An 11,880-nucleotide genomic window follows, 5' to 3' on the forward strand; every position below is an offset into this window, starting at 1 on the left:
ATCAAACCTTATACATGCCATATAAATCAAAAAGGGAATTTACAAAAGCTACCAGAGATAATCTGGATAGTGTAATCCTCTGAGTTAATCCGATCTTCCGTATACTTTCACGTCAATCTACAAGAGACATTGAATACACTCAAGTAAGCTTATAGAAGCTTAATAAGTTTATAGGCATAAAACATAAATCTTACCAAATATTTATACACTTATACAATATACACAATTATTAAGTTCACCTGTCAACTACAGTCATTGGTGAGTTCCCTTGTATAAACTTACTACCACTTATCCATTTCCTTTAATTCTTTTGGGCCCATTTGTCACATATCATTTTTTAACCAAATTAGGGAACGGTTACGGAAAATTGAGTACTTCACTTTCACTTTTCCATAGTATAACTATGGTATTGCGTATGATCACTTATCACTTTTTGAAGTCATAGTCCTGCCACGGTCTTACACTGATCACATTTATCACTTGTCACTGATCAGATAAATGTAGCTAAAGCTACCACTTATCACTTATCACTTGTCACTGATCAGATAAGTGTAGCTAAGCTACCACTTATCATTTATCACTTGTCACTGATCAGATAAGTGTAGCTAAAGCTACCACTTATCACTTGTCACTTATCACTGATTAGATAAGTGTAGCTGAGGCTACCACTTATCACTTGTCACTGATCAGAAGTACTCAAATCCGACGTTCCGCTCAATTTGATCATTTATTCAATTTCCAGGTTGTTATTTTATTCTCTATTCATCAATAAATATATTTCACCATACATTATATAATTCATAAAATTAACCTATAATCATTAAACTTCAACCATATGACCTTACCTGGGTCGATTTTCAAAATTTGTGAAAGTTCAGGGACTAATCAGCTACTTTTTCCTTTCCTCGACTTGCTTTGGGTTCTCGATTTGCAGTAAAAATATGAAAAACCAGCTTAAGAAAACCCTTCTATGGTGTTTTTGTTGATAAGAATGCATAAAAATAATGAGAAATCTAGATAATTCCACTTTAGTCCTAGCTTTATTAAGTAAATTTTGCAATATTCCAATTTTTCCCTTAATCCATCAATTTTCCGGCTGATTTCATGCCCCTTGCCGTCCAGTCCAAATAGACCTTGGGTCTATTTGAATTTTAAACCCTCTTTCTTTTATCATTTAAGCTATTTAATCATTTCTCATAATTTTACATTTGTTACAATTTAGTCCTTTTTATTCAATTAACTATCGAAACTTTAAAATTTCTTGACGGAAATTTAATACTAACTTATTAACACTCCATAAATATTTATAAAAACATTTATGGCTCGTTTTAAAATTTTTAAACTCTCGATATCTCGTTTTCGATTCTAATTTTTTTAAATATTTGTTCCTAGTACACTATTCGCTATTTCAAAAATTTTCCTAACTTCACATTTAACTCATATTCACTAAATTATTAATATTTTCTACTCATTTGTTGGATTTAGTGATCTCGAATCACTGTTCTGACACCACTGAAAATTTAGGCTATTACAATTTTCCCCCTCTTAAGAAATTTCGTCCTTAAAATTTGTTACCTAAAAATAAGTTCGGATATTATGATTTCATTGATTCCTCTGTTTCCCAGGTTGCCTCCTCCACACCATGTCGATGCCACAACACTTTTACTAACGGTACCCGTTTGTTCCTTAACTCTTTAATTTCCCAAGCTAGAATTTTCACCGGTTCTTCTGAATAAGTCATGTCGGGTTGGAGCACTATTTCTGTATGAGGAATTACATGTAATGGATCTGATCTGTACCTTCTCAACATAGACACATGAAACACGTTATGAATCTTTTCAAGCTCCGGGGGCAAAGCCAATCTATAAGCTACCGGACCGATTCTTTCAATAATTTCATACGGCCCGATAAATCGTGGGCTGAGTTTTCCCTTTCTACCGAACCGCAAAACTTTTTTCCATGGTGACACTTTCAAAAATACACGATCACTCACATTAAACTCTATGTCTCTTCTCTTTAAATCTGCATATGATTTTTGTCGATCGGAGGCAGCTTTTAAACAATCTCGAATAATCTGAACTTTTCTTTGATTTCCGAATCAAGTCCACTCCCATTAGTTTCGTTCACTTAATTCGACCAATATAATGGAGTTCTACACTTTCTTCCATACTGAGCTTCAAATGGTGCCATTTTATACTAGTTTGATAACTATTATTATAAGCAAATTCGACTAAAGGTAAATACCTTTCCCATTGCCGCCAAACTCAAGTACACAACACCTTAACATATCTTCTAAAATCAATCACTCGCTTTCATCGTCAAATGCATCGAGGATGAAAAGCTGTGTTGAAATTTAATTTAATGCCCAAAGCCTCTTGTAATTTATTCCAAAATCTCGAAGTAAATCTCGGATCCCGATCCAAAATAATAGATACTGAAACTCCATGTAATCTCACAATCTCAGAAATACACAATTCCGCTAACTTCTCCAATGAAAAATTTGATCTGACTGGAATAAAATATGCTGACTTTATCAATCAATCAACGATAACCCAGATTGAATCTTTCTTTTTCGGAGTCACAGGCAATCCTGATACAAAATCCATCGTAATGTATTCCCACTTCCATTCAAGAATCATAATAGGTTGTAATAAACCCGTTGGTACTTGATGCTCTGCTTTTACCTGCTGACAGATTAGACATTTTACAACAAATTCACAAATCTCTCGCTTCATACCAGGCCACCAGTATATTCTTTTTAAATCGTAATACATTTTTGTACTACCCGGATGAATAGAATACTTACTATTATGAGCTTTAGCAAGAATATCATTTTTCAATTCTGAATTATTCGGAACACAAATTCTATTATGATAACGCAACATACTACCATCATCAACGCTATATTCTAACTCAAATTATCCTAAACCATTTGTCGTTTCAGCACTAGTTTCGGATCATACTCTGTAATTCACGGATCTGTTGAAGGAATGTAGATTTTACTTTTAATTCTGCTAATACTGAACCATCTTCATTAACTGACAAATAAACATTCATTGCTCGAAATGCAAACAATGATGATTTTCGGTTAAGTGCATCAGCGACCACATTAGCTTTCCCCGGGTAATAATCAATAACAAGATCATAATCTTTCAATAATTCGAGCCACCGTCTCTGTCTCAAGTTCAGCTCTTTCTGTGTCATCAAATATTTCAGACTTTTATGATCGGTATACACATAACATTTTTCCCCATATAAATAATGTCTCCAGATTTTTAAAGCAAACATAATCGCAGCCAACTCCAAATCATGGGTAGGGTAATTTTTCTCATGCGGTTTTAATTGCCAAGAAGCATATGTCACTACTTTTCCTGACTATATTAAAACACAACCCAAACCATTTAAAGATGCATCACTATACACAACATATGGTATACCTAATTCTGGCTGAGTTAACACTGGAGCTTCTGTCAGCATCTTCTTCAACTGATTAAAACTTTGTTATTACTCTTCAGACCATATAAATTCAACATTCTTCTGAAGTAGTCGAGTCATCGACAAAGCAATCATTGAAAAATTTTTAACAAATCGGCGGTAGTATCCCGCTAATCCCAGGAAGCTCCACACTTCTGTTACGTTCTTTGGAGTTTTCCAATTTACCACTGTTGACACTTTACTTGGATCTACTCAAATTCCTTTAGCTGAGACAATATGACCCAGAAATCCAACCTCATGTAGCCAAAATTCACACTTACTAAACTTTGCATACAACTGCTTCTCTCTCAAGGTTTGTAACACACTTCTCAAGTGTTGAGCATGATCAGGCTCGGACTTCGAATAGATCAGTATATCATTAATAAATACAACCACGAATCTATCCAAATAAGGTTGAAAAATTTGATTCATCAAGTTCATAAATGCAGCAGGAGCATTAGTTAAACCAAATGGCATTACCAGAAACTCGTAATGACTATACCGAGTTCTGAAGGTAGTTTTTGGCACGTCATATTCTTTAACTTTCAGCTGATAATACCAAGATCGAAGATCTATTTTTGAAAACACAGCAGCACCTTTCAACTGATCGAACAAATCATCAATGCGGGGCAAAGGATATTTGTTCTTGATTGTAACCTCATTTAACTGTCTGTAATCTATACACAATCTCAACTAGCCATCTTTCTTTTTCACAAACAAAACAGATGCACCCCAATGAGATGTACTCAGTCTAATAAACCCCTTATCTAACAATTCTTGCAACTAAGTCTTCAACTCTTTTAATTCCATCGGTGCCATTCTGTATGGTGTTATGGATATTGGAGCTGTTCCCGGGATCACATCAATCACAAACTCAACTTCACGATCTGATGGTAAACCCGGCAATTCTTCAGGAAACACATCAGCAAATTCATTAACAACTGGCAATTGTTTCAATTTTGATTCAGAATCCGGAGTATCAAGAATATAAGCTAAATATGCTTCATTACCCTTTCGTATTAGCTTCTAAGATGAAAAAGCTAAAATAATTCAAACATTATCTTTCATATTTCTAAATTCAACAGAAATCATTTCTCCTGTCTGATTTTTCAAATCAATCCATTTCTCTCGACAGTTAACTACAGCATCATGTTTTGTTAACCAATCCATTCCCAGAATAATATCAAATTCCCGAAAGGGTAACAACATCAAATCAGCAGGGAATTCACAGCCTTTCACTTTCAGTGGACAATTACGACATATTAAATTAACCATCACACTTTGACCTAATAGATTAGTGACATGTATATCATAATTAGTGAACTCAACAGATAATTTCTTTTAAGATGCTAGCATAGTGGAAATATATGAATGAGTAGACCCAGGGTCTATTAATGCATAAACAGTAACATCATAAAGATAGAAAATACCAGCAATTATATCAGGAGTCGTAGCCTCTTCCCTTGCTTGAATGGCATAGGTACGTGCTGGTGCTCTATTCTCTGATTGACTAACTGGTTCTCTCATACCGGAACGGGTAGCCCTTGTAGCATTGCTCTGGCCCGAACGTCTACTTATTTGGGGAGTGGTTCTCTATATCTCTTTCTAATCCACTTTATCTTTTTGCAGCTGGGGACAATCTCGAATAAGATTATCAGTAGCCCTACATTTATAACAAGCCCCCATCTTAGTCCTGCATTCACTGAAATGATGTCTTCCACAATATTGACACTTAGGTAGGGAGTATTCGAACAACGCTTACGATTCTTTGGTCTATCAAATACCCTGAAATCAGATTGTCTTAATCTGCCTCTACCCAATCTTCTCAGCACTGATGTAGTTCGACTAATTTCTTCTCTAGATTTCTTCACCAGCAAATCTGAAAACGACTTATAAGCACCTCTTTTAAATGACTCTTTATTTTTCCGATCTCGCCTGTATTTTTCTGTTATATACTTCTTCGAGCTTTTGAGCACGGTCTGACAGAACAACGAACTCCTGTATTTTATTACCCCCAATCATCATTCTAATCTCATCATTTACCCTTTCTTCAAATCTGATACACATTTCTTCTTCAGTAGGTACAATGTTTCGAGCATATTTACTGAGGTAGATAATTTCTCTTTCATATTCAGCCACTGACTTATTTCCCTGCAGTAGATCAAGAAATTCTCTCTTTTTTTTGTCTAGAAATCTTTTCCCCATATATTTCTTTTTAAACTCATTCTGGAAAAATTCCCAAGTAAGCTTCTCTGCAGGTACTACAGCTTCCACAGTTTTCCACCAGTTATATGCTTCTTCTTTTAACAATGAGACAGCACATCATAGATAATCTGTCGGAGAACAAGCCATCTGTTTAAAAATTTTTACCAAACTCTGTAGCCAATACTTAGCTTTTACAGAGTCATCATTTGATCTCCCTCGAAATTCCTCAGCTCCAAACTTCCTAAGCTTTTCAATCGGAGAACGTTTACTAGTTTCAATTATTGAAGGAGGTGGAGGAGCAACCGGAGGTACCACAGGTGGTGTAGTAGGGGGAGGAGGTGGTTGAGCCTGACTTCTTTCTTGTATCATCTCCTTATACCACTGATTCATAACTCTGTAAATTATATTTTTAAGTTCTCGCTCTCGCATCATAGAAATTAGAATATCACTACTTGTTCCTTGTTCAGAAGTCTGCACTCTACTGTTAGCTTCCTCCTGTTCAGTATGTTCATGTCTATCTGACATCTTTATAATCGGAGAGTATCTATAAAAATGACAAAGATTAGATAGGATCATACACATCACACTATCACAGATTTATATGGCATGTATTTCTAAACACTTTACACATAACACATGTTCCGAGAACCAGCTAAAACGGGCTCTGATACCACTAAATGTAACACCTCTTACCCCTATTCGTCGCCGCAATAGGGTACGAGGCATTACCGGAGTTTACCAAATTAATTTTCCGTTAATACGAGTTAAATACTATTCATTTACTAAAACATGTCATGACGTCCTTTAGATGGGCCTCTAAAGCCCAAAACATACTTTGAGACCAAACCAGAATTAAATCAAAACCATACGGAATTTTTCACAAAATCTCAAAGTTTTTTTTTCCTCAATATAACCCCTTTATAAATATCTAACCTTCCCTGCAAATTTTAAAACCGAAACCAATCCAACCAACCAATTCATTTTAATCAATTTGATACCAAATTATACCTCTATTATAATTATACTATTTAACATATTCATCATTCTTTACTTTAATGTATATTCATTAAACAAGTCTTACCATTTATATAATCATCAAACCTTATACATGCCATATAAATCAAAAAGGAAATTTACAAAAGCTACCAGAGATAATCTGGATAGTGTGATCCTCTGTGTTGATCCGATCCTCCATATACTTCCACATCAATCTACAAGAGACATTGAATACACTCAAGTAAGCTTATAGAAGCTTAATAAGTTTATAGGCATAAAACATAAATCTTACCAAATATTTATACACTTATATAATATACATAATTATTAAGTTCACCTGTCAACTACAATCATTGGTGAGTTCCCTTGTATAAACTTACTACCACTTATCCATTTCCTTTAATTCTTTTGGGCCCATTTTTCACATATTATTCTTTAACCAAATTAGGGAACGGTTACGGAAAATTGAGTACTTCACTTTCACTTTGCCATAGTATAACTATAGTCTTGCGTATGATCACTTATCACTTTTTGAAGTCATAGTTCTGCCATGGTCTTACACTGATCACATTTATCACTTGTAACTGATTAGATAAGTGTAGCTAAAGCTACCACTTATCACTTATCACTTGTCACTGATCAGATAAGTGTAGCTAAGCTACCACTTATCATTTATCACTTGTCACTGATCAAATAAGTGTAGCTAAAGCTACCACTTATCACTTGTCACTTATCACTGATCAAATAAGTGTAGCTGAGGCTACCACTTATCACTTGTCACTGATCAAAAGTACTCAAATCCAACGTTCCGCTCAATTTGATCATTTATTCGATTTTCGGGTTGTTATTTTATTCTCTATTCATCAATAAATATATTTCATCATACATTATATAATTCATAAAATTAACCTATAATCATTAAACTTCAACCATATGAACTTACCTGGGTCGATTTGCAAAATTTGTAAAAGTTCAGGGACTAATCAGCTACTTTTTCTTTTCCTCGACTTGCTTCGGGTTCTCGATTTGCAGTAAAAATATGAAAAACCAGCTTAAGAAAACCCTTCTATGGTGTTTTTGCTGATGAGAATGCAGAAAAATAATGAGAAATCTAGATAATTCCACTTTAGTCCTAGCTTTATTAAGTAAATTTTGCAATATTCCAATTTTTCCCTTAATTCATCAATTTTCCTGCTGATTTCATGCCCCTTGTTGTCCAGTCCAAATAGACCTTGGGTCTATTTTCCTTTTAAACCCTCTTTCTTTTATCATTTAAGCTATTTAATCATTTCCCATAATTTTACATTTGTTACAAATTAGTCCTTTTTATTCAATTAACTATCGAAACTTTAAAATTTCTTGACTAAACTTTAATACTAACTTATTAACACTCTATAAATATTTATAAAAATATTTATGGCTCGTTTTAAAATTTTTAAACTCTCGATATCTTGTTTCCGATTCTAATTTTTTTAAATATTTGTTTCTAGTACACTATTCACTATTTGAAAAATTTTCCTAACTTCACATTTAACTGATATTCACTAAATTATTAATATTTTCTACTCATTTGTCAGATTTAGTGATCTCAAATCACTGTTCCGACACCACTGAAAATTTAGGCTATTATACAACGTCTATTTATGTTTCGCATGAACGAATGTGAGGTTTTTAGAGATCACATTAGTCAATTCATTACTCTTTTAAATGATTTAAAGAATGTTGAGGTTCATATTGACGATGAAGATCAGGCTATGCTATTATTGTGCTCTTTACCTCCTTCATACAAGTTTTTCATGGAGACCTTGATCTATGGTAGAGACAAACTCTCGTTCGAAGATGTGAAGGTTCATTTGTTGAGTAGAGACAAACTTGAAAATGAGTTTGGTTTGGATAGCAAGACAGATAGGCAACCTTCCGCTTTGGTAGCATCAAAGAAATGAGACAAAATGTGTCGCTATTGTAAAAAGATAGGTCACGTCAAAGCAAATTGTTATAAACTGCTAAATAAAAGAGCTGCTGAGAGTAACGAGGATGATGTAGCTGGTGCTAATTTGGCTGATGAAAGCGGTGATGATTTCTTGTTAGTGTCAACTAGCAATAACTTTTAAGCTCACGTTTGAGTGGATCCTAAATTCAGGATGTTCTTTCCACATGTGTCCCAATAGAGAATGGTTCTCCACATACAGTTCAGTTGAAGGTGGAGTTGTGCACATGGGAAACGATTCATCTAATAAGGTAATTGGTATTGGTACTGTTAAAATTAAGATGCACGATGGGACGATTAAGACACTCTCAGATGTCAGGTATGTACCTGATTTACAAAAGAATCCCATCTCCTTGAGTATTTTGAACTTGAAAGGATGCAGAATCAACTTCAAGTCGAGCGGCATTAAAGAATCTTGTGGAGCTCTCATTTTGTTAAAAGGTAAAATAACTGGCAATCTTTATATTTTGGAAGGTTCTACAGTGACCGGTGAAATCGGACGTCCCTCGTCTGTTACGGAGTTGAAGTCAACTTGTTTGGAGCAGAGGCAACTTGGTCATAGGAGGGAAAAAGGTATGACCGTTTTGTTGAAGAGAGGTTCTCTTTTGGATGCAGGTTTTGAAAAGTTAGGGCACTGTATTTGTGAAAATCAGACTCGGGTTAGTTTTGATTTAGCAGTGTACAAGTCGAAGGCTAGAGGTCTTCCAGTTTCTAAGCACAAATTCGACTCAGTTAATTCCCTGCATAGTTCAAGATAGGCTCGTGGCGGGCTTTTGCAAAGATGGCGTTATGGAAATATAAGTCAAGGTGGAGATTTGTTAAATATGACTCCTATTTTCAGTCAAATTTGAGAAATAATATTTCAGTTAAACTCTGTTTACTTGTTTCAATCAAACACTGATTAGTTTAGATTATTTTATTATTATTTGACTTATGAATTTAGCTTATAAATAGTCTCTTTTACAACCTTAAAATATACACCCATTAGAGATTAGAAATTATAACACATTTAGAGAATTTTGTGTTTACGTTTTGAGGGTTCTTTATTTTTAGATTTTCGGGGTTTAGTCTTTATCTCCATCTTTTGTACTCTTCGTTCTTTTGCCATTATAGTAAAATTATTTTTGCCCGTGATTTTTTATCCTATTTGGAGGGGTTTTCCGCGTTAAATTTGTGTGTTTAATTTCTCAATTTTTTCCTCTATTTTTCTTGTTCGTTATTAAATCGGGTCGATCCTAACAAAGGCATTGGATCAATGCTCAGAAGATGGATATTTACTTTTCCAAAGGATTTAGTGATGTTATTGGAGTACAGTTGAGCGAAATTCTTAGGTTTCATAGGGTTCATAATCTTGGCATCTATCTAGGGGTTCCTCTTCTTTATGAAAAAATTTCGAGTAGTATTTTACGTTTTGTTGTTGATAACATTCGTAGTCAATTAAACAGATGAGATAAAAAGAAACTATCTATAGCTGGTAGAGCCACCTTGATGTAGGAAGTTCTTCTTTCTATTCCTAACTATTTCCTACAGTCCATGATGATTCTTAAAAGAATTTGCGATGAGATTGAACGCATTTTCAGGAAATTTATATGGGGTTTCTTTGATGATCGTTAGAAGATGTCCTTGGTCAATTGGGAGTCTGTTTGTCAACCTCGATCTTGTGGAGGGCTTGGCATTTGACATTTGAGGGATCAAAATACCTTTTTCATGATGAAGTTAGGTTACAATTTAGCCTATAAACAATATGCCTTATGGGTTTGAGTTCTTCGGTCCAAGTATGGTATAATGTTATATTTGCTAGTACCTCGCGAAGGAAATGCTCTACTTTATAGGGAAAACTTATGCTGGTAAGTTGGAAATGAGATCAATATTAGATGTTGGAATGATCTGTGGATACATGAGGTGGGGCCTCTAATTGATCATATTCCAGCCCATATTAATATTAATTTAGACTGTAGACTAAACGAAATGGTCAATGAGGAGGGTTTTTGGAATCTGAATTTTTTTCTCCTTTGGTTATTGGAGGAAACAATTAGAAGTATTGCGGGTATCCTCCACTTCACCCATCTGCAAGTCCTGACAGGATTATTTGTGCTTGGACTTCTAGTGGTATTTTCTCTCTCAAAAGTGCTTATTGGTATATTCAGGAAAGGTTGTGGAAATCAAAGGATGCGTAGTGGAATATACCATGGAAATTTCAGTGACCTCAAAGGGTCAGATTCTTCATATGGTTAGTCCTAAAACAAAGATTGCTAGCTAACGTGGAGCGTGTTAAGAGAGAAATGGTATGTCAGCTCTTGTGGTATGTGTGGTAATCATTCTGAAGATATATTACATGTCCTCAGAGATTGTCCAGCAACTAAAGAGATTTGGAAGCAAGTTATCCTAGGTGTGAGAGTTTTTTTTTTTTGTATCTAATTTGCAGTTTTGCAAATTCAGTCATCGTTGAGGTAAATTGGTCATGTTTATTTGGTTTACTAACCTGACGAATTTGGAAAAATTGGAATCTTTTTCTTTTTCAATGCGTCTCCTGAAATACATTTGCGATTTTTAAGATTTCATATAATTGGACAAAACAATTTTTTTTCTTTCCACAGGGAGGACATCTAGACGAAAGGAACAAATTTTAGTAGCTGAGGTACCGAAAAGATGGATCAATCTTTACACTGATGGGGCGGTTCAAATTGCTACTAGAAATGCTATAGTGAGAGGAATGATAAAAAACGTAAATGAGGAGTGAATTATGGAATACAATAGATGTTATTTTGGTTGCATTTGAGTGTCGTTTTGATTTCTTAAAAATCAGATGTGAGAGTTAATTATTAATATCATTACTAGTGACTTCATAAATTATTTTTCTTGAGGTGAAAATCAAGTAAGATCTTTCATGAAAACTATAACAAGAATCTGTGAATAGAAATTCTTAGACTTCATACGCATAAAGCTTCTATGATTTATAACCTTTTTCTTTTTCTACGAATAACTCCAGCTTTATACTTGATAGAGTATTATCGCATAAGGTTGTGTTAGTCGGCTACTAAGCTTACATGCATGCCCAAAAATTCAAGAAATTATAACATTTGCCCATGTATAATACTTAAAGAATAGAGTGGCATGGTTTCTTTTGGGGAAAAATGATGGTAGGACTTAGATATCCATACATGCATACTACTCAGCTTCCTAATTTGAATTAATGAACTTATAGAACTAATGCACAT

The sequence above is a fragment of the Gossypium arboreum genome, chromosome 9 (assembly GCF_025698485.1).
Source record: "Gossypium arboreum isolate Shixiya-1 chromosome 9, ASM2569848v2, whole genome shotgun sequence".
Taxonomy (NCBI): domain Eukaryota; kingdom Viridiplantae; phylum Streptophyta; class Magnoliopsida; order Malvales; family Malvaceae; genus Gossypium; species Gossypium arboreum.